This window comes from Chlamydotis macqueenii, chromosome 2 (genome assembly GCF_036417535.1).
Source record: "Chlamydotis macqueenii isolate bChlMac1 chromosome 2, bChlMac1.mat, whole genome shotgun sequence".
NCBI classification, from domain to species: Eukaryota; Metazoa; Chordata; class Aves; order Otidiformes; family Otididae; genus Chlamydotis; species Chlamydotis macqueenii.
Window position 1 is genome coordinate 1256769 of NC_141557.1, and position 24722 is coordinate 1281490.

Sequence of the window (24722 nt, forward strand, 5' to 3'; positions counted from 1 at the left end):
TCAGGTGGCAGTAATTGCTTAAATTTAAGCAACTAAACTGCATCCCTACTAGCCTGTCAGATGAAATGTGCTGTAAATTTCACTGAATACATTGACTTTTTTACCCTAGTTGAAATGAAATCTTATACAATAATTTCACATATGGACCCTTGCATGTTTTCACATAAAACTTGAGTTTGAATCTGCAAGCTGAAACTACCCGGAGTTCTGCATAACTCAGTTAATGTGGTTAACATTTCTCAAAAGTTCAGCAATATACCACAAGAGACATACTTTTACACTGTACCTCCGTGAATTTGGGTAAATTGCCTTCACTTAAGCGACTTCACGGCACTCATATAGACGCTAGTGTAGTGTCTCAGGTGACATTTTGTTTTGGAGCTGGGACAGGTTAAGAGCATGCATACGTTTTACCATGGATCAGTGACAAAGCATATGTTGCTGAAGTGTAACTTGATAAAAATGTGAGCACTTGCAGCCATATGAATATGCTTGGGAATCTTTCTCAGCACATCGCATGGTTCCCCCTGCTGCAAACTTAAAGCCTGAGCTACCACATCACTCACATTCAGCACTTGTTTTTAAGCATGTGATGAAGCAAAAACTCAATGCCCCTACTCACACGTGAGTGAGTTTTACGTTCCCTACAAGCATTTTTTTTTCCACATTTGTTTTCTTCATTTTTTTCTAATGGAAAATACCTCTAAAAATGCCTTTAGAGCAAGCAGTATCAATTAAAAAACTCCATGTTTCCGAGGGTGAAACTTGACAGCCTTGAACTTGCAGTTAGAGAGCAGAAAAAACACATGGCTTTTTATTTCTTTTTTTAATAGACACAAATTACAGGGTGATCCGGTAACAGCTCGACTCGAAGTTGTTTCATCTTTAACAGGGGCCATTAAAAACAATGTTCAAAAACAAAGAACACCATCCAGTTATGAAAGTTAATGGAGCAGAACGTTCATTTCAGTTTCCTCATGTCTGGTCCGGGAATGCTTGTTTGTAGAGTCTCGTGTTTTAATGCAGAACAGGTGCTGGATGGAGAAATTCAAGAACAAATTGACTAGACAGGCCGCTTGTCAAGATCCAAAATAGACCATCAAAGCAGGAGGTGGAAGAGAGCAGGTTGCAAACTGCGTATCATCCTGGGGAAGATCGATGTTATTGTTCACGTATGATTGAGAGACTGTACTTACGACTTCCTGAGCAGAGTCTGAGGTTTTTAACCTACTGATTTTAGACTGGTTTTGGACATGGCTATCACTCACTGGAGTTAATGTGTTTTTTCTCCTTACAAACAACTTCAAAGATCAAAATGCTCTTCTTTCAAAAGGGAGTATTTCATATTTTTTTTTATTCATATCCTTCTTTATTTCTTCTTCTGATCTCAAGCAAAAATGTAGGCTTTCTTCCCCATTAGTTTTTTCTTTCTCCATTTTTTTTTATCCTCTGAATACTACCAGTAACAGCAAAAGAAACAAGTGGCAGCAAAAGCTGGGAAAAGACAAACAGATGTTAAAAACTAGATTTTTTCAGAGTATTAAGAAGTTTTATTGCTTTCAATGAAAAGGTTATGAAGTCCCATTAATGGGCAGAAGATGGGCTGCGGTGCTGGGAAAATCCCTGCATTAAAAAAAAAATCCAACCAATAAACCAAACAAAACAGTCTCGGGAGATTATCTGTAGGTCGCTCCTGCATTTGTCAGTGCTTCACTGGGAGTCAATGCTGCTGGTGCAACACCAAAGTATTATTGAATATTTTGTCACCATTTAAAATGTAATTGCACACCATTTGGAAAAGGTTGAGGCTGAGATGTGTATTCTGGCACGTGTTTCCAAGTTTCCCCACACCAATTAATAATTTGACAGAAGCCCTGTAGAAGTCTGAGCACATGCATTTCGCATAACAAATCCATGGATAACCCACATTGAGTGTATGGTACAGGTCCTGATGGGCTTCTTTCACCTGACTTGACTGTAATCTTAAGGAAGAAGCCATAGTTTCGGCTATAACTGAAATCTGAAATTCATTTATGCTCTGAAATCTGGCTTTCCCTAGCTCAGCCTTTCTTGTGCCAGCCACCATGATGACTTTCCTAAAAGCACCAAGAAAGAAATTATAATAGTGTTCACTGGAAATTTTTGGACTTTCTTGTTTTAGCTCAGTAAACCTTTTCCCTCTCCTGCTCTGCCTCTACTGAGACATTTCTTTCTCCATCTGGCACACTGTCCTACCTCCTTTCTGCACCATTTCTGGTCATTTCCATCTCCCAGATGCCAAATGTCACATTTCTGTGCCAATTAGCAGCAAGCTCCTAATCCCTTCTGTTCTCTACCACCCAAATCACCAGGCTCTTTTATATGACGAACCTAGATATTTTATGATTATCTTGCTCTCTTTAAAAAAACATGGAAAATAGAACTGTGAGTTTTGGTGATTCTATGAGATAAATTATTAAGACGACACCATATATCTTCTCAGGAGACACAACCTATCAGCTCAAAAGTCATGGCCTCTTTGGCACTGAACATTTCCTACATTTATCAGGAATCTGGTCACTATGACCCACCATGCTCCTTACCGTGCTGCTCTGTCAGCATCCCTGCTGATTTCAATTAACAAAGTCAATGAGGATTTTGCTTCTCTCAACAGGTTGGTAGTGGATGTAAGTAATCACAATTCTGCTGAGGACAAAAAAAAAAAAAATTGCCAGTTTCGACACTAGCAGACAAATTTTCTTTACTTGTTTGATTTTACAGAATCAAACAGCAGGCATTGCTTGAGGTGTTTGTCTTCCCCCTGCCCTTCTCCCTCTGCTTCTGGTTTAATTGTTTGATTGTTTGTTTTACAGCATTCATCAGATAGAGACAATTAGACTTCATTAACCTGTGCTTTCTTTTTTTTTTTTTTTTTTTCATTCTTAACATTTTTTTCCCTACGATCATAATTCTCTCTCACAGCTTGGACTGAACAACACTAATATGGTAAAACAATTTCAGTATTTCACTTCAGAGCTTTTGCCAAGGGGTTCAACTGATTCTATTTTATGCAGTGTTCAGTTCATTTTGCCAGAGATTAAGCTATTTTCCATGTCCACTGGGGACAGAACAAAAGGTCCTGGACTGAAATTGCAGCTAGGGAGATTTAGGTTGGATATCATGATAAAGTTCCTAGTATGAAGGATAATGAAGTACTAAAAGTGATTGCTTGGGGACGAAACAGAGCCTCCAGCTTTGGAGGTATTTAAGAAAAAAGCCAGATACATCTTTTATACACATCCAGATAGTCCACTTCTCTAGAAAAAAAGAAACACAGAGCCATTCTACTTTTTAAATGCTGAGATAAAGAATATTTAACTCTGATTTTTTTTTTAAAGCAACAAAAAACATTAAAAAAAAAACCAAAGCCCTCCAAAACAAACCACCCACCCCCTGAACCTTAGAGACTACCACTTAGGAATTCTCATACCAAACTTTAGCTTTCTTTTAAGCTGAGAATAACTTCTGGAAAGAAATACGATTAATCTGAATATGCCACCAACCATCACTTGATAGTGAATTTATTGGATTACAACTGACCATTTCTTTCAAGACACTCTTTGTAACACAGGTGTAGACTGAGAGTGAGACATTTAAGCCTGAGCTTGTCTTCTAGAGACACCTCACAGCTGATGGAGAAAAGCACCCTCTCCAGAGCCGGTCTTATCTTACTTGTCTGCCTTTCTCAAATGAGATGGCTTGCTCTCTGACCTTCCCATTTCTCTCCATATACTATGAAAGGAAACTTGGGAGAGCAGCTGGAAGTTTTTGGTGTTAATTGTTGGATATTGATGGTTATCATTGTCTCCCCCTTGTTTTTGCAAATGTAAGTTATTGAAAATTATTTTCTTCAGGCCAAGGACAAGCCATGTGTTTCAATTTGTTGGTCTTAGCAAAAAAAGTCAAGGTGAGGAACAAGAGGATCATGTCCTTGGACCTCGTCTGGTTTTATCTGCATGCAGCTGGATTGGATTAGGTACCTAAATTCAGGAGACGGTTTCTAGGTGTGAATCTGATGTGGAAGGAGGCTTTTTCCACCAGTCTAAAATGTGTTTTTTCAGACCTTTTGAGGATTCAAACCAGCACTGCCCCTCGATGTTTCTGATGATCTGGCTTAGCTGGAACCTCAGCGAGCCAGCTCCACTCGTGCTCTTTTGTAGCACTTTACTCTGCTTGTAAAGAATCCAGATGTTCAGACCCAACAACATGTACAGGCTCACAAAACTTTGGTTTTTGTGTCATTAGGACCAAGAGGAAATTCAGTATGTTTCTGCTCTACAAGATTTGGAACCTTGTGCCTTCTTTGTAGATCTTGCTGTATCAAAGCCATAGCGTGGCTCTGCTCCAGATGCAGCCAAAGCTCATTAAAACCAATGGGATAATCTCCGCTTAAACCTGAACAAGCGCTCAAGTGCTCTGTGGGTTGGGACTTTGTGATGCTGGGAGTTAAACTCGCCGTTAGGCAACGGCAACAAATCGCTGTATTGTATCACCTGTAATAGGAATTTCAGCTTATGATACTAAAGCTCTTCAAACATTTTCAGACACACCAGGAACTCCTGAAGGAATAAATCCTTTACCTACACCAGTAGTGCGACTGAAGATTTAAGAGTGTTACTGATCAGACAGCACAAAAGATGTGCAGAAAACCTGAATTTTACAAGCTGTTTTTCACTCAAGTCCTTTACAAAAAAATGTATAAATATTTATATCTATGAAAAATACCCTGATGGAATCAGGAAAAAAAAGGAAATATTCTCCAGGACTCCTGCTTGGCTGATGGTTGCACTGTAGCTGGTTAACTAACCTAGATTATTCTTGTGGAGCTAGATTTTGTTTTTACTGAAGTCAATATTTCTATACTAATAAATTAAACGGAGCCAAGTCATGGATCTGGGCAGTGTCCCACAGCTGCCCACACTACTACATTGTTAGTGTAGCTCCTGGTGTAGCTTTGACCTGTGTCCAAGAGCAAACACTCAAACAATGCTGGAGCACGGCTGGGGGATAGCACAAACGAGCTTGTTCCCAATGGGAAGATTGCCTGTAGCTGCTCATTTTAGGGTGTGTGGGAGGAAGATAATTTGTTTGTACCAGTCAGGGTCCAAGAAGAGGCTTTGATTGATCTTATTTATTACCATAGCCATGGAGTCTTATGAGTTGGCCCAAATGGGGTTAAGGCCAAAAACTTTTTAAAGTTTTGTGGGAGCAGAATTAGAGAACTCAGTGGCATCACTGAGAACGACAGAAGAGCTTAGGAGTGACTCCATATCTGGAGAAACCAAAACAGCCAGTGACAGAGCAAGGATGTCCCTGATCCAGGTCCAGTGGAACCTCTCCACACGGTATGTAATAACATCTACATGTGAGCAATGAAAATGGATGGGGCAGGCTGGTAGGAATAAACCCAGGGCCTTGTAAAGGGCAATGTCGGGGGTGGGGAATTGGAGCAGGAACAAAGGATGCTAAATTTTCTCTCTGTTGCTTATATAATCTGAGTATCTGTTCACTTTGCCTTCAGCACGCTGACATTTACAGCTAGGTGGATACATTAATAAGAAAGGGAATAAAAGGAAAAGCAGTGTGGATGTGAAATATCATATGTGAAAAAGGAGTAAGATACCTTCTATCTGCTAGCAAGGGTAGCTGTGACTGAAAAAAGTAACATCTCTGCAAGCCTTTTGGAGATTAGAATAACTATATTTTATGATAAGATAATGAAGGATAACTCATAATGAAATAGATCTTTTCTGATTGCCCGTCAAAGAAGAGGTTTCCATGGGCAATGCAGAGACAATTTCTAGAATGCAGACTCCAACATGTAGACAAATTCCTTCCACAAGTGGTCTTTAAATTCAGCATTTACTTTCACTTTCTTCAGTCTCCAGTTTGTCAGGTGTAAACTAGCATGTGCCAAACTGCAGCTTTAACATTTTTTTAAATACCTCAGTTTTTTAAATAAAGCTCTTTTAAGCTGCTTACCAGTTGTACACGAACCTATTTTCTGACGGTGGTCCTCCTGAGCTGTTTTGGTACCCCGGCAGTGCTCTGCAGAAACTTGTTTGAGAGCATACTGGATGTCAAGTTTTAATAGACCTCTGTGGCTGTCAGGGTTTAGCTGCTCAGCTACAGAAAAAAAAAAAATGCTGTGCAAGTCTCCAAGAGACATGTACGTGATGCATAGGCAGATAATTCAGAGCATGTGCAGAGGAAATGTGTCCTATCTGCACACATCCATGTGCACTGGTCTGAAAGGTTGGTCCTGGTCCTTTCAGGATAGGGAAGAAGAAGTTATCTCCTTTACAATGAAATTAAATGGGTGCAGAAGAAAATAAATGGAATTTTTCATCTTACACAACATTTCTGATGAGTTCCATGGTTGTTCTTCAAATTGCAAGAAAAACTGATTTGGTTATGTGGAACATAGAGCTGACAAATTCATAAAAAGGGAACTGTGTAAGACCAGGATCAATCTGCCTGCACAGAGTATTTAATTTTGCAGTAAACTACATTCTTCGTGCTCTTGGTGATCTCAGTGCAGATAGGGATATCCAGATCAACCAGACATCTGAAATCTGGATTTCTAGGCCAGTATTCACGTTATATAAAATAGCTCATAAAAAGAATAATCCAAGAAACGGAACTGATACGGAAATGTCAAGAGCTATTAAGGAACTGTGTAAAATCTGCTGTATTCTAGCATGATATTCTGGATAGAGCTAGAAAAAGATGAAACTTAGCAAACTGTGAAAAAAAAAAAGAGATTTAATGGAACCAAATTATTTATTTTGATTTAAGGTTAGCTGTCCAAAATGGAAACGTGAGAGTCCTCCGCAGAAACGGATTTCGGCACAGCGTATGCTGAGTTAAGCCACAACCAGGTCCAAGAGAGCTTTTGCAATTAAGCCTGTATCACCTAGATGAAAAACTAAATCAGAATTAGAGTGATGACTTCCCAGGGGTTACTGCTGATGTACAGCCAGGTACATCTGATCTGTGTATGTGCACAGACCTTCTGCTTGCCCTTTGACATTCCAGCCTACACAATCCAGAAAGATTTTGGCCAGAACTCCACCCCATGTTACGTAAGAATCAACAGGGGATGGAGCCTGCATTGATCTGGAGGATTCAAACAGGTTTATACCAGGAATCTGGAGAACAAAGATCAGAGGAGTTCCGGGAAATGTTTTGGGTTTTTTTTCCACTCACTGACAATTTGCAAACAAATTTGTGATGGAAAGAGGAGAGGGAAGATAGCCTTGGGCAAAACAAAGCATTGTGGATTATTTGTGAACTTTTCTGATCTTCATTCTTTCGCTAAATATCATTAAATATTATGTATTTAGAATTTATAAAAAAAACACACACACAAAAATTTTTGCTCAGAAAGACCTTCCTTCTCCCAGGAAACAACTAAGTGGACATCAATTTGCGAAAGTCCAATCTGCAGTCTTTAGGATGCATGTTTTGCCTTTCTAGCCTTCTGTTTCCCCCAGAAAACTTTTTTTTTTTTTTTGTAGTGAAATATTACTCAGCTGCAGTATTAATTCCCTACTCCTAATCTAAGTATCCAGAGAGACACCAACTTTCCAGCTCTCTTTCTGAAAGGAGGAGCTCTGTACAGAGTGGCTATGACACAGCCTAATAAATTACAGGCTGGGAAATAATCAGGGCTGATTTGTCTCGCTCATCCTGTCCCTCCAAAATACCAAGTGTCAATGGATGACGTCAAGTCTGCGCGCTAGTGTTCAGTTTGGCTCACTGAGCTGCTGTGGTCCAGTAACACCTTGGCTCCTTCAGGAGCTTTCACACCTTTGTGCACTTGACCTTTTCATTACAAGACTTGGCCTCAACCATTTTTTCTTTTTTTTCCTTTTCTTTTTAGCATTGTGCTCATTGAATGAGAATGAATCCTAATGCCAGAAAGCTGCCACTGAAAGGACTGGGTAGAATGAAATTTCTATATAAAAAAAGATACTTCCAAGAAGCTGTTAGCATTCTTGGGATCTTTAGAGGTTCCTTCTGCCTTGGGAAGCAGCACATCTGCTGCAGACAAAACCAACAAGGCTATCAACACCCCAGCCTGCTATTGTCCTGCAGGGTAAGATTGCAGGTAAACAAGAAAAGAGTGGTTGGAAAAACAACTGATCATTGAAAAGCTTCCAGTTTGGCTCACAAATTGTGCTGAAGGGCATGATTGCCCTTCTCTGCCCTAGGCTAGGTGACCAGTGCTCATTTCTTAGGAGGGATCAGGGGTAGATGGCCCAGATGCCAGCCACATTCTCACCTCGCCTGTGGCTGGCTCTACCATTCTGTGTGCCTTAGCTGTGCTAGCCCAGCTGGCTGGCCACTTCCTTCAGACGTCTGACTCAGCTAAATGTTCTTGTTAGGACCAGCCAAGAAAGAATGCCCTCAAACCGCACGTGTATGCCAAGTGAGCATTTTTGGTTTGCCGTCTTCCCTCCCCCCCCGCCCACCCCCCACCCCGTTCAAATTGACAGCAATGGCTTCTCCAGTAATTTCAGTTGTTTTCATTCATTTTCATTTCCTGCATGATCTTAGCTAGATATTCTTGCTTCAGAAAAAATGTAATAGTAATAATACTCCCTTTCCCCTGCTTCCTCCCCAAACCACACATGCTAGCACACAAAATTGGCAGATGGCATTTTGCCTTCAGTTTGCCTGTTTTCATTTTTTTTTCAAACTCAAGCAAAGCCTGGAATGCAATTTTGCATTATTATTAGTCACATTAGCATCAAGAAATAACAGCTGAGATGAGGACCTCATCGAGAGAAGCTTGGAACATCGAGAGGAACATATTCCAGTCACTTGTTTTGTGTAGCTCTAACAATGTCACCAGGGGTTGTGATCTTTTTTGTTTTTTGACATGAAAACACTGCGTAAGTGGAGCCTCTGATCTAAATTTTAACTTGCTGTGGGTAACATCCCACTTTTGTTTTCAATCTACCAAATACTCCCATTGCTGCATTGACTTTTTGTAACCTCTGGCAGAAACAAAGTGCTCATAAACTGGGTGTCTGGGACCACCAGCTTCCACTGTGAACGGACCAGTTAAAATGTCACTTTGGGAGTGCTGGGGAGGAGAGGGAGATGGTTTGAAAGCTTTCTTCCTGAGCTGAACAAAATGGCCAAGAACTAGTTGCACTTGATCCCTCGCTAATCAGTCCTATCTCATTGTACTTGGCTGCATCTTCCAGAGTTAAAGTAGTCTTAAAATTGACTTCCTTCTGAAAGCTCATGAGTGCCATCAAAATGTCAGTCGTAAAACCATTACAGAATTGCACTGAAGTTTTTCTTCACAATTATTCTTGCAGTTGTCACATTTCTCGGCTGAGCGACATGACCCTGTAACAGCCTCTTTTTATTTTCCAGTAGGACAAAACTCATGTGAAAGTGAACTTTCAAGGCCTGAAGGCTTAAACCCTGGTAGAATGTTCAAAATAGTTCCTAGGATGCATCTCATGGCTAAAAACACATTGGGGGATGTTTATTTGTAGACAAAGAAGAATAAAATTGTGATGAATATTCCAAAACAGTGACTTTTCCACTTGCAGCCACTTTTTCTAACTCAAGGGAAGGTCTGATCCACTGATCCACACTCTATGGCTAAATAAAAAATTCTTGATTGATCTCAGTGTGCTCTGGGGTCCCTTTGGGGTCAAATTCTTGGTCCCTACAGAGCCAGTATTTTCACTGCAGTTAAGCTTATTTACATTAGATAGGAATTTGACCTTCCCAGTTTCTGTGGAGTAATGCTACCCTGCACAGGTTGAAAAATCTCATTTGCTGTCCACTCTCTCAAATATTTTAATGAATACTATATTCCTCCCCATAAAATCAGACAAATTTCCAGCTTTGATCAGATCAATAGTAGACTTGGCCATCTAGTCAGGCTGATTGATGATGGCTGGGAGGTGGGGAAGAATGCCTTACCTTGGTGAGAAACAGTGAAGAAAAATGGTGATTTAGTCAAGAAGTGATACAAGGATTTAGGTCTGTATTTCTGCCTCCTGATTTTTTTAGCTGCAGCAACAGCAGATGACTTGACGATGTGATTTGATGATCTACTGTGAGCCTGGGAAACATCTGAACTTTGAGATGCCTGGACACTCAGGAGCTGGTGAGTCAAATAGGAGGAGCACAGCACCCCCTAATTTGGCAGCTAAAATAATGTGGGTAGTGGATCCTGCACAGTTAGTAACAGGAGACGCTGACATACTTTGAGGAAATAACCTACAGGAGTGTGCCTCACTACATTCTTGACACTTGTTTTTGCTACCTGTGTGGCTCAGGGAAGAAGGATTATATGAGATCATCCGCCCTAGAGATACCTGGGCATCTCTTACTGTGGTAGACATTCAGTTGTGTTGACGTGGCACCTAATGCTGAAGTAATTTTATGTATCCTGGTGTCCAGAAATAATCTCGAATGGGATTGTCGTGTGGCAAAGCAGCCTGTGGCTGCAAGGACATCAGTCCAGATGTGAAAAAGTTGTGCTTCTTTCAGCAGCTATCTTTAGCCTAACCTCAGGAAAACAGAAATGCTCTTGAGAGGACAAGGTTTTTGTTGGCTCTGTCAAACCTAAAGGCATCCCAGTAGGCAGGTCAGGCTTAGCCTTCATTATGGGAACCTTGGGTCTGATCCAGAGCCTACTAAGTCAAAGGGAGCCTACCCATTGCCTCCAGCAAGGCTTGGATTTGACCCACTGGGTACTGGAGTAGAGACCTTTGTCCATGTGGGAAAGTATTGTTTTCCTTCAGTTCTCCAGTGCATAACAATTTTAGAACTCCTGCTTTTAAATTTCTCTCTCCCTTCCACCTTTTTTTTTTTTTTTCCCCTCTTGTTTTTTTTCTCCCTCTCTTCTTTGGCAGCAGCTGGTCTGGAAAAGTTAGAGGAGAAACACGATCGGGCTGTTTTCTTCAGTTGCACACTGCCCTCAGCATTGTCTCCAGTAACTGGGCTGCTGTTTGTGAACCATCATTACCTATTTCAAGTGGAATCATTATCTGGAGCTCCAGGTTCATCAGGCAAACTGGTGCGGTGCAGCAGAGATACTGCTTTTTAATTGATTGCTGTTTTTTATTGCCCTTTTACTGTCAATGTGGGTGAAGTCCAGCCCCAAGTCACTGCAGGTGTTCCACCAAAGCCCGTAGCTGGAGGCCAGCTGCAGATTATCACCTCCTGGGGTGAGGAACTAGTGCTTCAGAGCAATGTCACTGACTCCTTGTTCTTCCCACGCTTTCCTCGGCATCTGATACACAGAACTGCATCTGGAGCTTTTTGCTGGGATCCTGGTATTCTCTGGTTGTCTGGATGAGAGAGATCACAGTGTGTCATAGCTCATATCTGGGAATAGCTCTTGAGTTTCCTTTCTGAACACCACTGAACCTTAACTCCATTTTGCCCCTATATTATCATGTTCCATACCTGGATGAAGGAACAGGGAAGCAGCCAAGAGGTCTCACCTTAAAAACCCTCACATACCTGGGTGTCTCTGACTCATTGCCTTTAGCATCCTCACAACGAATGCTCACCATGCTCCCCTTGTTCCTTACCGACCAGTAGGACAGATGAAAGATTAAGATTATTGTTGCAAGTAGAGAAATGAAAAATTAATTACTCTACTATGTTATGCATTTATAGGAATCTTTTGTCATTGGAGATGCCTTAGAGACAACTTCAACATGGAATGGAAGATAGGACTGAAGGCTTGGAGGAGACCTGCATTCTTTGAGGGTAGCACCTGGGGGCCACACAAAATACCCTAGGCCATTAAATGACCTGTGTGTAGGCATCTGCGTTACCTCAGAGCTGCACAGAAACCCTGTGCTGGTGCAGGAGACTGCATCTGAATCTTTTAAGTTGCAACCCTTCATCATCATAATCTTTATAAGGTTACACTTAACACTACAAAACTCAGAGCTACCCTTGAGAGCCACCAAAGGTCCTCTATTCAAATCTAGGCATCTCATTTCATTTATGATGCCAAGTTCAATTGACTTAACTTGACACACAGTTCCTGCTTGGTTAACTTTCTTTTGGACCCTTTGGTGAAAAAAAGAGGCACTTTTACAGTTCACTGAAAAAAATTCACTCTATTAGGATTCTTCTGCTCTCAGGATCAAGCCACACACCGAAATTACCTTTCTGTCTTCTTCCATCTGAAAGGAAACCTGAACAACTAGTTCTAGTGGAGATGCCTTTTTTTTTTTTTTGGAACAGGTGAGTCATGGCAAACATGCAGGACCCCTCAAATTTGTAGTTTTCCCATTGAATATTAGACAACATAGCAAAGTAAACTCTTATCTGAGGATATGTTAAGAGACCTTGTATCACCACTCCCAGGGCTACTTGAAACATTGACTTCTATCCCCAGGGCATGAGAAATTATGGAAGCAGCCCAGCAGCTTGACTCATTTCCTTCTTTAAATGGGATTCCCAGGAAACAATCCTGGAAATATCTCGGTGGAATTTACAGTCCTTCATGCATCCAGTCCTCCTGCTGAGCCATGCTTGAGCTGAACAAAATACGTCCTCAGGCTTTTTTTTTTTTCCACACTTGATTGCTTGCAGAGCAGCTTTTAGCAGCTGCACGCAGTCACCCCGGACTCCGCTTCACTTGCTACATGAGGTCCTGTGTCCGAACAATGTAAAGCCTAATTAAATCAGTGCACGAAGCCTTTGGTTTGGTAAGTGACATAGCTGAGTAACCGCAATGACACACCAAGGTCTTTTTACTGAGCCACCGAGATGGCTCAGTCACATGTTTCCCTTACATCCAAGCTTGTGGACATCTCAGAAAATTCAAGGGTTTTGGCCTACAGACTCCACAAATCCACTGGATAGAGAAGTACCAGAGACTGTAGGGCCCTGGTTCCCATCCTCATCTTGCTATCTGTTTTTTTCCATATTTACTACTATGTGATGTCTCTCCACTGACTGCTGTGCCTGAGACAGATGAACAACTTTGCCCCTGGATTCAGTCAGAGGACAGCAAACCCCAGTGTCAATCCCTCATCTAGTAGCAGAGATGAAACAGGGATTTAGGCTTTTTTTTTCCTGCAAGTTGAATGCTGAGCCCATTGAGTAACAGAAGTCTCCAACCAGTCTCTCTCCAGCTGTCTGGAATGGGCATTGCCTATGGACATGAAGGAGATGTTTAGTGGAGAAGAGAGGAGAAGCCAGGCTGAATGGCCTAACTAACAAGTAACAAAGTAGTTTTTACCTCTTGACTAATTAATATTTACTATTTGATGACTGTTTCTCAGAAAATCTACCTGGGAAATCAAATGTGTGCACACAGAAGGCATTAGCAGCGCCTGTTGTGATAGGACAAGGGGTAATGGTTGTGAAATAGATGGAAGTAGATTTAGACCAGAGAGAGGAAGAAATTTCTTACACTGAGGGTGGTGGAGCACTGTCCCAGGTTGCCCAGAGAGGCGGTGGATGCCCCATCCTTGGAAACATTCCAGACCAGGTTGGCCGGGGCTCTGAGCAACGTGGTCTTGTTGGAGATGTCCCTGCTCCGTGCAGGGGGTTGGGCTGGGTGGGTTTAATGGGCCCTTCCCACCCAAACCAGTCTGGGATTCTATTCTATGATTATTTGCCTGTTCTGTTTTAATGCAAACTCAATCCTATCCGTTCCATCAGATGCTGAAGCTGATCACATAACGCTACTGATTTAGAAACAGAATTTAGCTTGAAAACTTCCTGATATACTTGAAGGATCTGTAAGACAGAGTAATCTCTGAAAAGGCAGAAGTCTGGCAGAACAATGGCTGGAAAGAGCATGCGATAATCACAGTGCTGGATTTCTGAGTTTATTTGTTATAACTGGATTTCCAAGTTTACAACAGACAGCGTGCAATTCCCCTACAGTTATGACAACAGCGGACAAGCCCATGAGGTTGATTATCTTACAGTGAGCACTGCAGGGAAAGACATTTCACTTTAGCTATGACTCCAGAGCTGACTTTTTGGATAAAATGTGAAAGTCATCATGGCCTGGAAACAAAGGCAACAAACTGGTACTCAGGAGGCTGGAGTGTGTATCTGGCTTTTAAGAGTTTTAAGACCAGAAAGTTCTTAAATCTGATATGGAAAGCATGGGCTAGAAATAAAAATTATTTCCCTTCTCCTGAATCCAATAAGAGGTGTTTGCCTTGGGAACTTCTTCCAGAATGTCATTCAGTCCTGAAGCAGGGGAGCTGCCTTTTCCCTTAACAGATCGTTCCAGTAGTAAATCACCATCATTTCTTAAAGGTGCTCCATTTCACAGCTGAAACAATCTAGCTTCACATTCCAAACAATGGGATTTATTAGAACTTTTTCTACTAGACTGAAGAGTCCTTTAAAACCCAGTGTGCTTTTTTTAGAGTACTTACACGTAAGCTTAGTTGGATACAATTTTGAACAATAAATGTCAGCTATGCACTCTTTGCTGTGGATACATCCCTTTCTCTTTCTCTCTCTTTGCCTATGGAATGGCATGTAGTGATGCTGCAACGTGTAGAATATATGAAATATCTGCATGGGTCTGGAATAGGCCACAGGTCCTACAAAAGACCTCAGGCCTTTTGGGCTGGCAGTCGAAGCAGGGTACCCAGGGTCGTCTCTACCATGCACTTCTGTTTAAGTAACCGAATTCTTCTCTCAACTCACATGGAGATATGGACGGGTTTTTTTAGTTTAATTTAATTCAAATATCAGAATCTGAAACAGAATCCAGCCTCATGTGCCACTGTGAAAAGTTTAGCACTGACTCCGTGTCTTTACTAGATCTCTTGCCTTGTTCCTCCAGCCATCTGTCTATTTCTGGAAGGGATACCAAGCAGCAAACAAATGTACTAAAATAATATTCCTAGCCACAACAAATAGCCCTTCTAAGTTGTTATTGCTAAATAATAAGAGATTCTTGAAAGGAAAAAAAAACCCTGTATCTTCTTGATAATTAAACAACTAGGACAACTTTGCTACAAGGTGCCTATTAGTGAAGGATTCTTTAATTTCATTTTTTAAAGACTGTAAACTTCCACTTGTACCTCATTATAAAAGCATTTTAAAAAATTACTTTTTTTTTTTTTCTGGCCCAGTGAAACATGATGTCATGTCATAAAATCACAATTTGCTGATGTCCTGGACTATCTAAAATTATGCTTATGCCTCCCAGATTATATTCCCTGTAAACACAGGTTTTGTTGTTTTGTTTTGGCTTGGATTTTACCGTTTGTGGTTTTGAGATTCTAGATAACAGTAGACTTGCTTGTTTAAATCAAAAAGGTATTATTTTCTCAAATTCAGAAGAAACTTTTTGTTTAGCATGTACCCCTTGATCAGGACCTTCCATCACATTGGAAGTGCTGAGTAGTTCTCCAGAAAACCACACAAGACTGAGACTCAATAAGTCCAAGTTGGAATCAATTATGTTTAACGACAGTTTGAGTTCATTAGCAGGCAGAAGAGTAACCCACGGGGCAATTCTGCTTTTCAAGTACTGTAGTCATCATCAGGTGCTATGATGAAAGTTCTGTTGAGTATAAAAACCAAAAATCCTCCCATGTGCAGAAGTGTGGAAGTTAAGTAGGTCAATCATTTTGTCTGTCTCCTGCGAGAAGATCAAGAGACTTCGTTTGTGATTAAAAAAGGCTTCCCTTAGATATGATAATACAAATGCTAAGTTCAGTTATGTTCTGGAATCTCCTTCTCTGGTAGTGTTTAAAGACAGGTCAGAGACACATCTGTTAGAAGTAATTACCATGCCTTACAGAATAGAACAGGATGAGATGATTTTAGAAGGTCCCTTCCAGGCCTAAATTTCTGCGATTATTCTATTCCTGTCCTCCTGAGACTTGGTTTGGAGCCTGTTGTTACAGAATGACTTAACCTACTATTTAAGGACCACATAAGTTATATCTTGACCAACATCATAGTATCATAGTTCTTGAACTTCCCTGGATGTACCAGAACGTTATGTGTGCTGTTGCCTGGACAGTCTAATCCTAGCTGTCTTACTATTTATAGCTGTCTATTCCACACGTCCTGCCATTATAGCTGATTATAGGCCAAAGCTAGATCAGGCTTTTGTTCTTTACTCTCCTCCAAAACTACATTCCCACTCATTAGGCATTAATCTGCAATTTTGGCTCACTTTGCCTATATGATTAGCAAGGAAAAGTAAAAATTCTCTTACAATCTTGCAGGTTTTTGTCCTGGATGAATTCAAATCAAGAGGGAAGAAATAAAAGATTATAAACATATCAAGGGATCTCAAAAAGATGTGTAGTATTGACTTAAAGTTCTGTATTTAATGGCAAGCAGCAGAACTCAACAACAGTACATTTGGGTATTTTTTTCCTCCCTGCTTTCACTTGGAGTAAACTAACTATTGGAATGTATAGATTTTTGCTCTTTTGGGTACAGTACAAATCAGAGTTCTGAAATATGATACTCTTTGCAATGTTGTTTCAGTAACTCGGGGATAGTTTCACCTCAAAAATGTCTAAGCAAAGATTTAGCAGGTCGATTCTCTCCTCTTCTGTCCCCTGGAATTAGGAAGGAGAAGTTAAGCAGGCAAATAAATAAAATCAAGATAGAATTTAATTGACTAACGACTAGGCTAGTCGTTAGGTGTTTTTGGAGACTACGATAGCCCATATCTTGTGACTAAGTGCAAATCCCACCCCTCCAATTTAGAAGCCTAAGTCAGAGCTGGCAATGTCATTCTCAAGGGGGCCTACAAGAAAGATGGAGAGAGACTGTGCAGTAGGGCCTGGTGTGACAGGGTGAGGAGTAATGGTTTTAAAATAGAGGGAGGCAGATTCAGACTTTATATAAGGAAAACTTTTTTTTTTACACTGAGGGTGGTAGAACACTGGAACAGGTTGCCCAGAGAGGTGGTGGATGCCCCATCTCTGAAAATGTTCAAGGCCAGGTTGGATGAGGCTCTGAGCAACCTGATCTGGTTGGAGATGTCCCTGCTCCTTACAGAGGGATTGGACTGGATGCACTTTGAAGGTCCCTTCCAACCCAAACCATTCTGTGATTCTATGCTTCTAATCATACAGAGGTCTACTTTGAATAGAAGTCTAGCTATTACAGAAATATTTCTGTGACACAACCTGTACCAGAACCTCATTTTTGTGGTCTTCTCCTAATCTCAACCTGTAGGTGTGAAATGCCAGGTTATACCTACTTCTCACTGTGGCAGTGGTATGATAGAATCATAGAATAGTTTGGGTTGGAAGGGACATATCTCTCAGTTTACGAAGCTCTCTTCCTAGCATAGCATATGGGGTTTTTTTTTTTTTGTTTGTTTTGTTTGTTTGTTTGGTTGGTTGGTTTTGGTTGGTTTTTTTTTTTTGTTTGGTTTGGTTTTTTGTTTTTTTTTTGTTGGTTTTTTTTTAATACATATACAGGGAGTATGTATACCCTTTCTCAGCCTTCTTCTATTCAGCTAAACTATTTTTTTCCATTCTCCTGAGAAATATATCCCTTTTTCTAGTTACTATCTGAGTGAGGGTAACAGAAGTAATTTAGATTATAGTTCCTAATCTCTTCACTTTGGATGGTCTTTGTAGAAAACTTTGAGACATATCTCACTTGAGCAATCAGTCTTACAGTTTTTAAAAAGTGTTTATGTATATGATTAACTGTTTTTTCTGAGTGATTCATCTTTGTGCACAGATATATTTGTATACAAGCATTTCCATATCCATTTATCATTGCAAAAATACTTGTTATGGATATGGACACCCAGTACAACCTGATCTTTTCCATTTGCCTGCTGGGGGCCAGAGGGCTGACGTCACACCAGGATGCACGTTCCTTTCAAGTTGAGCTGTCTAGAAACGAAGAAAAACCCTGGGAGATAAGACCAGCTACAGTTCTCAAGATGACAAAAGGATCTTGGCAGTGTATCCATGACTTATTACTTGCAGGCACTATCTGTACCCAGACACTTTGCGTGGCAGCCTTTGCTCTCATGAACCTGTGTACCAGAGTTAATTCAGCAGATATCACGAGAAAACAAATTCACTGTCATGGTGAGGAGTGTGAAAAGATTTTTTTACGGTCAAACCCAGACTTCCTGCAAAAATCCTAACTTTTTCAGGTACAGATTCCAGTTGTACTGAGTTAAAAAGCTTCAAACAAAACTCAGGTAGGTCTCAGCTGCCACAGCTTACACACCCAGTCCAGCCTTCCCTTCCTCAGCCATCCTTGATCTCAACTCAGTTCTGCAACGGTAGCCTGAATCTTTTCTCAGTTCTATTTTCCTCGGTTGTGATGGCTAAAAGCTTAATTCCCACTGACATCCCATCATCAGTCAGAAACTAGGAAGAGGTGCCTGTGTTCCTGGGGACCTACTGTAGTAGTGACCTACAGAAACCTCAAGACGCAAGCAAGTCGAGAGAGGTGATTCTCCCATTCTGCTCTGCTCTGGTGAGACCCCCCTGCAGCCCTGCATCCAGCTCTGGAGCCCCCAACGCCAGAAGGATATGGAGCTGTTGGAGAGGGCCCAGAGGAGGTCACGCAGATGCTGAGAGGGCTGGAGCAGCTCTGCTGTGAGGCCAGGCTGAGAGAGCTGGGGCTGTTCAGCCTGGAGAAGAGGAGGCTCCGGGGATACCTGAGAGCATCTTTCCAGTGCCTAAAGGTGGCCTACAGGAAAAATGGGGAGAAACTCTTCAGTAGGACCTGTTGGGATAGGACAAGGGGTAATGGTTTTAAGAGAGTGAGGCAGATTCAGACTCGATATAAGAAAAATTTTTTACACTGAGCGTGGTGGAGCACTGGCCCAGGCTGCCCAGAGAGGTGGTGGATGCCCCATCCCTGGAAACATTCCAGGCCAGGTCGGCCGGGGCTCTGAGCAACCTGATCCGGTTGGAGATGTCCCTGCTTCTTGCAGGGGGGTTGGGCTGGGTGGGCTTTGAAGGTCCCTTCCAACCCAAACCAGTCTGTGATTCTATGATTCTATAACTCAGCAGCAATAACTCCATCAAAAAAGCTATGGCTACCTGCATAAAAAGGCTGATGGAGTGGTTTTGAAGAGTGCCCTGGACATCTGCAGTGAACTATGAAATACTGATGAGGAACAAGCATAAGCAAATCCTGTTCTTAAAGGATTTGGATTGTCCATTTAGGTTTCGTTCTTCTCGTGGGAAATGCCAGGAAGTTTTAAAATTGGAAAGACTGAAAACTGCTAGTGGTGTTTAGAGCACCCACACAGAAAGTGAGACTCTGAGGTACAAGCTTACCCTCCAGTCAAAGAGATCAACCCTCTCAGTTTTTATGGAATTTTACTTTCATGCTCTAGACTCTCCTGCACACTGATGCCTTCTTCCTGACGTGCCAAACTGGGAGTGAGTGCAGAAAAGAACAGACGACTCATGAAGCCTGAAGAGTTATCAGTACGAGTAAGCAGGGTTTTAATGTAGTTGGCAGGTCATTTGTTGGGGTAGCCTGTCTCCTGGGTGGAAGTGCTTGCTGTGACAACATGGTAGCACCACACCGACAGTGCTCCTAACAGTGGTAAGCAGAAAGTCCTTCACATTCCTGGAAATTCAAGGTTTAGATGTCTTCTTTCAAGAAAGGCCTTCAAGCTTTAGTTTCTAATTAGAGACAGCTGCCAACATAGCTTTTAGGACTCAGCGGGTGACGGGATTTTAGGTAAGCTCTTTGCATGTTATTTTCTCCTATCTCTACCCCTTTGGCACAGAGGTCTTTTAGCCTGGCCATTTAAGCCACTGAGCTTTGCACAAGAAACTCAGACACTCAGCTTGGAGCCAGTTCATGAATCCAAAGAGTAAAACATCTCAGACATAACACTAGAGGTAATATGAACATTGTGTCGATATCTCTGATAAATTTAGGGGCAAATTCCCACATCCAAGTGGCTACTGTCACTTATACACTCATTGCATGGAGGGGTAAGCCAGCTTGAGTGCAAACCAGGCTCCCTCTGCCTGAGTTTTGCAGCCTAGAAAGCCAATTTTCTTCCCCAAATCAGAGTTGAGGGGTGAGTCAACAGATGGATGGCAGAATGGATGTCCAGGGATTTTGGGCTGTGATGGGAGCTGCATCCTCGATCTCATGTGCTTCATCTCCCTCCAAGAAAGAATCTGGGGGAAACTTTGCAAAAAAAAGACACAACTTTTCCATTGTTATTTAAAGAGTCAAAACAGTTCTTACTTGCCTCCGTGTTGTGAAATCGGCTGAGGGAGAGCCAATCTTGAACAGATGTGTGACTGTTTTGAATGCTCACGTACTACGTTGAGAACTACATCTTGCTCTGGTCTCCTGGGTGAAGAGAGGGCCAGATTGAAGGGTGGAGTGAGGGAGTTTCATTTCTTGGTTCTGTAACTGGTAATTAAATAAAGCTTGTCCTCAGATATATTTCTGGAGCCACCCAGAATTCGGTCTCTGGCTTTACACAAACAGCAAGTTCTGAGTGTGTTGATGGGGACTCAGGATACACGGTCTTCTTCCCCCTTCTCCCTCTGCCCTTCTGAGCAGTAACATCTTATCCCTGTATTTCAAAAACCTCATTTATAAAGACAGGATAATGAAACTGAACTCGCTTGTGAAGTGTTTTGAATTCTTCTGATGAAAAGCCAGGTATTAATAACAAGTGCTAACATTATTACTGCACAAGGGAGTTTTTCAAAAAGTGTCCAAAGATTTATGTCTACTTAGGCTTCATCAACTTTTGTTCTAGACTAGCCAGTACATGGTCTGGTTTCACTTATACTGTAATTCAGACCCCTCTTGCCCTTTTAAACGAGTCAGCTGCTTAAAACTTTTCCAAGCCTCTACCACAAGCCCATACCTGGAAACCCTCCATGCCAGCGTCTTTTTTAGAAGAACCGTTGCCACTTCATCAGCTCCTATTGATCTCAACCTGGTGACGTATTTGTTTTGCTCTTCCCTGAGGATGTTATTTATGCCATCTAGTTAATTAAATAAATTGAATAGCTGATACAGGGGGAGACCATTGCCTTGTCACTTCTGAGAATCTGTTCCTTGTTGTGTCTGTCCCAGAAACCACTGACCAGAGGGCAGAAACCCAGAGCATGTGTATTAAATTATCTGCCTGCTTCACATAACCCCAATAAGCATTGTTCTCCTTTGTCTAACGTACTTCATCCCTGCCAAAGCTCAACAGACTTAATTTAGATTGACTATTGCTACTATTATTATTATTATAATCATCATTATCATTATTATTATCATCATTATTCTCTTGGATAAGTCTTATTGAACATTTCACGAAGGCAAATCTGGACTGTGTGCATCAGGGCATCCTCACACTATGAGATGAGGGGACTGTGATCCATCTGTAAAAAAAAAAGTGATCTTTGTGACTCCTGGACCCAAACACTGAGGAACTGGGGAGGGTTCAGAGAGTAGCGACATCAGTATTTGGTTACAAAGGTTATTTGCAAGCTGCAGTGGTCCCTAAAATAGTAAGAATGTCCTCATCATGTTCCCAATCACAATACCTAATAGTTATACCATAGGTGTTAGCAAATTTGCCATCAATTAACAGTCATACACACTGCAAAGTGGTTTATATATAAAAGAAATAATGTCTGAAGTTAATCAGATTCTGACTGCAAGACTGCAAAGCCACTGACTGTTGTTTTCTGAGAACAGGACAGTGCTATGCTGTTTTCTTGACATCTGCGGGTAAGTTCAAGGCTCCTGGAGAAGTGAAGCTTGGAGGACCATCCAGCCGCCACTGTGGCTCACCCAAAAGGACTGACTATCTAAATGTTGCTCCTTCTGCAGAAAAAAAAAAAGGGTTACCCAGTGCAGGAAATGTTTGTTTCATGATCTATCCTTAGTGAACATCACTACAAAATGATGGTCATAATCTTAGACAAATCTCAACTTCTTCTGAAAGGAGTAGCCCCGAGTACTTGTCACTCCCTGCAACCTCTCACTTTCAGCACCTCTTTTCAGCTAGCTATACAACACTATTAGATCATGACCCACAGGAGGAAGCATATTCAGCTGAAAATTTATCCCAGAAAAGAAAAAAAGAGGTCATGATTCACCATGCAGCCACAAAATGACTAGTGCTGACAGGAACAAGATGGTCCCTTTCACGAGGCAGATCTCAAGACAGATTGAATTTCTGTTTAGCTGTGACCTTCATTTTGACTTTTAATTCCATCCCAGAAGAGATTTGAGAGGATCCTCTTAGGGTCATTAAGTGGTGGTTACCTCAGTTCAACAGCACCTGCCAGTTCTCCCACCCTGGCCATCAAGTGTATCTCAAGTGTATCTCAAGTATATAGAAGCCTGGTGTTGTTCGACTTTTTGGGTATTTTTTATTTCCCTCTCTTGCTTTACTTTAGGATTTTTTTTTAAGCAAGTGTTGTCTGAAAATAGGCTGCAGTATTCCTGGCACTTTGATTCACAAGAATGAATTTGATGAGCTTAGGTTTTGTTTTTCATTTTTGCTTGTGTAACAGTGATGGCTTGTTTTGCTGCTTGGCAAAGTCCATGTCGCTTGCAAGAGGCCATGTACCACCTGTTGATGAGAAAAGCCCAAGTGCTGAAACCACAGGTCCAGTTGCTGTAGAAGCTACTTACATGGAAATGACTCCTGTGCCCAAGTGAGATCTTGTGATGTACGGGCAGAAGATCTCACTTAAAACAGAGCGTGGCTAATTTACAAAAGGGATGGATGCTGCAGTGCCTGTCAGCACAGGGTCTAGACTAAGCAACAGCTCTTCTTGCACAGAGCTTCTATCACACATGCTTATGTGGCAACCTCATATGGATGAGCTTGATGGGACTTCAGTATACAATGCTTCATCTTGGAAGTAGGCAGAAAAAGTAAAAAAATTTACTCAGGATTCACCTCTAGACTAAATGTATGTGTGTCTGCATATCAGCATCATTACATGAGCTTCGTGTCTAAGCTCCCACGAGAGAAAACTCAGAGGAGCACAGCTCTTAAGTTGACTAAATAAACTGAGTTCCATCCCTCAGATTTAGAGGATGGAGAGAAAAAAAACCCACCAACATTAAGAGTGGAAGATGAGAGATCTCTGGACGTGACAGCTGATCTAAAAGAAAACATCCATATTTAAGAAATTCCTACCCAATAACATTGTGACCCTCTCCGCCTCTTCTTTTTGCTAATTCAAAAGAGTAGCAGGATCCAAAAGCTCTTCTATTTCTTCTTATTAGACCTCAACAGGGTGTCTAACTGAAATTTGTCTTGATTCAGCTCTATTTAGAAAGCACTGCGCCATCCCCAGCGGATTATCAAGAATGCCATCCGTTCCCTTGCAGAAAGGTACCTTGACCTTTACAGTGACAGCCACAACACTGACCTCTCTGCTATGCTTGAGGCCAAGTGCTATGGGGCACACACCCTTTTGACCCTAACAAGCAACGGGCAAGCTGTTCTCACTTTTCTCCTTGTCAACCACTCAACATCAAATGTACTCATGACTATACAAGCTGGAGCAGGTTGTATGCATTCTTCTTTCCATGTATAATTAATCAGTGTCAGTGCTCACCTGAGCACTTGAAATTGCCCAAAAGTGTGTGATCACGGCCCTCTTGATGGTGTCAGAACCAATGATCCCTTTAGTGCTTGTTCAGTGGTGCATGTGGTTCTCCATCAGGTTCATGCCACCCCCAAGCAGGCAGTGTGGGACGTGACAATTTGCCCAGATGCCTGTCTGTTTAGAAATATGAATACTGATGAAGGAACTTTCTGCATCGGAATTCAGCTCCACAGTGAGATCACTGAGTTTTATTTTTACAACGTTCACGATTCCCAGGTGAAATGATGGCATTGTAGCCATTGACCCTGGTCTTAAGCCATCGGGCAGGGAATATGGAAGAAACAGACTTGACTGTCAGCAAGCTGAGACCTGAAATTAGGTTTCCAGGTATTAGCAGCGTGAAATTCTGGGGATTTATAGGGGCAATGTGTCTATGTGTTTTAAAAAAAGGAATGTGTAAAACGGCTATGGAGACCATGGAATGAACTTGGTGTTTGATATTTGTGATATGAATGTTTAAGTATCTGACTGAATGAAGACTTTGAAAAGTGGTATCATTGCTGTTTGTTGATCACATTTGCTTATCACATAGATTATCATATTAAATTCATTCCCCTGAGCTTCCACTGATTCCCTTCAGGAGGCAGAAAAGAACTTGCATCCTCTTCACGGGTATTCTGGTTTGAACGGAGAAGGATCTTTTTTTTTTCTTTCCTGAAAACGTCCAAGAACTGCTACAGATAAACACAGGGCACACTTACTGATATTAACATCTTGCAGGTGCCTGATGAACACTCCACCAATAGGCAATCTGAAGTCAAGAAGGCATTTTGTCCCCTTTTCAGATTGGCAGTAAAAACCAACGGGTGGTTTCGCTGGGTTTTTTTTTTTGTTAGTTTGATTATTTTCATTCCCTTGCCTTCCCTTTATCTTCCTCTTAGATGTAGTCTGGATCTTTGGATTACCTTGCATGTTCCAGAGGTTCTACACCTTACAGAGAGCCGTCACCAAGGCTTGCAACTCTTAGGTCTCTTCCTGCATCAAATGGGGCATCTTTCTGCATCAAATGGGACTTTGTGATAAGCTTACTGTTAAAAAAAAAAAAAAAGAAAAGAAAAAAAGAAAGTAATTTCTAAGAGG